Below are 5,111 nucleotides of genomic sequence, written 5' to 3'. Positions count from 1 at the left end.
AAAACCCTTGCTCCCTGTGGATCGACCCTTACTCTCCCTATGCTAGTAAGGTTATTATAAATTTTTGTTGTTTTAATTCGGATAAACCAACGACACTAATTAGTGAAGTTAACTCATCACTAATTACCCCAAAATCTGAATTATCACTTGTGGACTCAAGTCGTGTTCCTACACCGTTCCTGTGCTAAAGCTGCGTCAGAGGGTCATATGCAAATCATCTTCAGAAGTTAGAAGGTATTCTTAAATTTAGTGGTTTTTACTGAAATACATCTCTTATTCTTCACTTGGGCTTGAACGAACTTCACTCGGGCTTTACTTTTTTAGGTAGCCAACCCTTCTTCTCCCCTATTCCTTTTTCTTCTCTACTCACAATGTGAACAAAATGACATCACAATGACGATACAGCAATAGTGGAGATCATCAAGATGGAGCACATTCAACATGCTCGGGATTGTGGATACCATTAAAGGATGCAAACTTGAGTGCCTCAATATGTCTCTCTCCAAGAACCAATATATCACAAATGTGATCTGTTCATGTGTGATTTTCATCAATGGATTTTGAATATTGTTACAATTCCATTTGTATTATTTGGTTCCAAAAATCCCTTAACCTTTATTCAATTATTTTCCAAATAACCCATCATATAGATCTCAATCCCATCTAACATATCTAGGTTCATCTCATTTCCCTGTTATCAACATGAAATTCTTTTTGGCTTGACCAAGCTTTTTAGAGTGATTGTTCATTTGGGCAGATTTACACCATATATACGTGTTAATAATTTTCAAATTTTTATAATATTACTTGTATGAATAATTCCATAAAACTAAGATTAGACCATGACATGTCCATATTTAATAGAACTCAATCTTACATTGACCATTTTCCAAAAAAATGGCAAACTCTTTGTAAATTATGAATATTTGGCAGAATAATGTGAAATCCAACGTTCACATGCTCAAGAAAGGATCCGTATAACTTGGAACAACATATGTCCCTTATTAGAACCAACTCACGTGGAAGTTATATCTGATTTTGACTCATCGGCACTACTAGCTCACACCAGTTTGCGTAGAGGTATTTATTATCCACACAACACATAATTTATAGGTTGTTTAATTTTCATATATAATCCAAAAGTCGTGGGCCACATCATAAAACCATAATATCATTCAAACATAGGTATTTTTTGAATGTTTCCATAGTTCATACATGTTGGCAGGTCATGGATTCGAAGTTCAGAGTCCTATAAAAGTGGCAGAGATAGATTTCTTCAAAAAATAGTTCTGAAAATAGTTAGGTTTTTTAGTTGAACTGAAAAAATAAATGTTTCAAATAAAAATACAACCATCAGGTAATTTCTCCTCATGAACAGTTCAAAAGTTTGATTTTATCCTCCAAGTGGATGTATCCAATAATTTTGACATGGAAAGATTGATGGATCAACCACATGGGTTCAATATTGAAAATTATTTTTAGCATACTTATAAAAATCTAAGAAGTTTAAAATTACTCACATCAACTCTACAACCTTGAATTCCTTTTTCAAAGATATCCATTCTTTTGGGATAAATCCAAACTGATGCTTCTTTTTGTTAAAGAGATTGCGTCTTTTTTGATGCACTTTTATATAAAGGGTATATTAATCATGATTTATTAACAACATGTAGCAAATGATCTTAATAAATAATTTAATTCTAGAAAATTTACTCAAAATAAAGGCCACAAGACTAGCTTTCTTGGCACAAAACTCCTAAAAAAGACCATTAGTATGTTATTACTTGATTAAAATAGATTGAAAAGTTTTTTTATAGAACAACCAAGGCATGATTGAAAATATGTTTTCCAAATTGATACGATATGTCACCGCATCTATGTTTAGAATAAGCCACGACTGCGACCTGATCAGAGGCCCAGGTCCACCCATTTTGGGTTCCATTTAAACCCTTTCTCCTATGAAAAGGGTAGTAATAAGTTCATATGAAATCCCCTGCTCTCTCTCCTCTACTCGCTCTGGTCATGACTCTCCCCCCCATGCTTGTAGGTGGACGTTGTCACCCCTATTGAATAACGACCATTCATCATAAATCCTTCGCTATTTCCCATCATTTTTGTCCCTTCTGATTCTCCTCGAGAACCTCTCTCTCTCTCATATCAGACTTTCTCATCTATTTGTCAACATTGGTGATCAATCAAGAGTATCAACTTTTAGTCTGTAGATTTAGTTATAACGTGCATGGATTTGATCTTGACGTTGGACCGTATCACAAAACCTCATTGAACTCTCCCTCTTATATTGTCTCATAGAATTTTGATCTCTGTTCATAAATAATCATACAACATCATTATCACCAAATGTGCAACTGATTGTAAAGATATTTGATGAGGAACCATCTTGCCAACAACGCCACTGGACATTAGCAACCTCACCGAGCAACCTGAGCCCATGCCCGCAATCCAAAATTCAAATACTCAGCCTAGCTATGGTCGATAACAACGGGTTATGTTTCTTATTACTTTCTTGCATTTTTAATTTCTGAACGACTGGATGCATGATAGTTTTTGGGCCCCATCCACCATTGTTTTTCCCGCTTATGTGTGTTTTGATGTACGATTAACGGGAATCTCTCATCATGAGACAGTTTCCCCTAACTCGGCCCACTTCAGCACCCGCTTTACTATATAAACTGAGACATGGCCAAGGATCCACTGGGATTGCCTTTTGAAAATTGAAAAGTTTATTCTCCTTAGATTTCCTTAATCCTCTCCTAGAGAGTTGTCTTTACCATTTCTAGATCTAGATCAAGATCGTGGTTAGTCATTGTACGCACCAGATTCACCATGTGGAGATCACTCTATGGAAGAACCGTTGTCGACGGCCCTCCACTTTGTCATTAATTCGAGTTCTTAAGGCAGTTCCAAGAACGTGCAAGAGGTGTTCCCTTTGGATCCCATTCCTGTTCGTTGCATCCGCTGCCATCCAAGATTGCTATTGCCCTACGTGTATCTCCAAAAAAGCTTCACTTCTCGGGTGATTACACATTCAAGAAACATCTTGGGTCCTCTGCCAGGCCTCCCCTCGCTGAAGACCTCCTGCGCCTAAAGACGCTTATACCACAAGCCACCGTGACCTCCCGTAAGCGCCATGCACCAGCATCGATGGTCAAGGTGTCTTCAGTAAGGCGCCCTTCAACCGCACCGCCGTGCACATCACTAGCGCGCTCTCTAATGCCACTAGCAAACGTCGTTTTCCAAGGTCCTCGTCCTTCGCGATGTGCTTGCCAACCACACCGCCGCATGAATCGCATGTGCGGCCGCCAGTGCCACTAGCTAACGTTGCCCATCGGTGCGCTCACCCACTGAGCACCGCGCGCTAGCATCGCTAGTCCTATCATTGTTTTTACTACGCATGCTAGGTGCATCACCGCAGTCCACCTACGCATGTGCCCACCACGTCTTGTCCAAGCTCTCCAGCCCCATGCATCAAGATGGTTGCGCCCAAGAAACTGATTGTTCGTGCTCCATCGATTCGTCGACCCATCGCCTCATCTCCTCTATATTTATCCACGCTGATTTCGAATATGGCCGTCACATCGCCGACTTGGACTCGACCCTGTTGCCAAGTTTTGTCTCCTTCGCTCCCCTTCATTCGTAGTAGTCTTATATCTTTCAATGTTGTATTCGTATATGTTCCTCTTCCAAAAATTTCAAAACATATTAGGAATAGTCACCTTCTTGTCGAAAAGTGGGACTCTCATTGTGATAAGATTACAACTCTTACGATAGAGGATGTGAACACCTCTGGGCCTTAGTGCTCCTCTTTATTTAGATCGTCTAGTTAGACCAAAGAGATGTTGGGAGTCTAATTACTACTAATCGACTCTTGACCTTTATCTGACTCCAAACTATTTCAGCGCTATTGTGCATTTTTCATTGATTTCACACCGTCTATACATCTACCTTCATTCATCTGGTTAGTTACTATCATCATTGTATTGTAGTATGAGCCGTCCAATGCCAACACACTTCATATTACATCAATACACCTACCTACATTCATCTGGTTAGTGCCATCATTGTGTGTGTAATACGAGACGTTCGGTCCCAGCACACTTCGTATTACATCAATATTCTCGATGAAAATTATTCATGATCAAGAATAAATTTATTCATGATCCACAAGAAACATCACCAGTTGATTAGACATAGATCAAACTTATGTTAAAATAACGATTAAGGTGGGATTAATAGCCATCACACAATCATTCTACATTCATCAAAATTAGTATTATACTTTGTATACCGAATTACTTGCCCCAAAGTAAAATGAAACCATATTTTGCTTATATATTGACACAACCTTTGTGCACGAACGGTGTAGGAACAAAATTTGAATCCACAAGCATTGCACTATTGGAAGGAGCCAAGTCCTCGATCAAGAGAACTAGCTTCTCCAACCCTTGAGTCCACAATGGGGTTGCTTGAATCCATAAGCAGTAAAGCACTCTCTAGAAACTAGAACACTTTTGACAGTCAAAACAGTGAGAAAAATAATTCTGACAGGTTAAAACAGAGGATAAGCAGCTTGACAGGTCTGAGTAGAGAAATATTATAGATTTTGGGGCCTGTGAAAGCTGTGAGGAGATATTTGTGTGTATGAAGAAGATTCTGATGGGATAAAACAAAAGATATGCAGATTTGACAAGTTAGAGTAGAGATCTTGGAAGAAGAAGAATCTGTCTGAGAATATCCTGTCAGAAGATTTTGTGAGAGAAAATCCTGTTAGATGATCTTGTGAGAGAAAATCCTTTCAGAGGATTTTGAGGGGATTTAATTACTTTTTTGCAGATACTATCATTTCTATAAGAATCTCCTTCTTGGGCCATAAGTTGCCAATGAGCCTCAAAGAATGAGCTTATGGGCTACATCATAATCCACCATACACACAAAATCCATTACATATGTACCTAAAGAACTAACTTGAATGTGTTATATGATGAAGGAAAATGGGATGAGCGACACACATGGGATGAGTGACACATATTAGATATGTACCTAAAGAACTAACTTTATTGTGAGAAGATGGGCGCCAAGTAGTTATCACTATA

This window comes from Wolffia australiana, chromosome 10 (assembly GCF_029677425.1).
Source record: "Wolffia australiana isolate 7733 chromosome 10, ASM2967742v1".
Lineage (NCBI taxonomy): Eukaryota > Viridiplantae > Streptophyta > Magnoliopsida > Alismatales > Araceae > Wolffia > Wolffia australiana.
The sequence above is the reverse complement of the archived record's forward strand: the minus strand, read 5'-3'. Positions refer to the sequence as shown.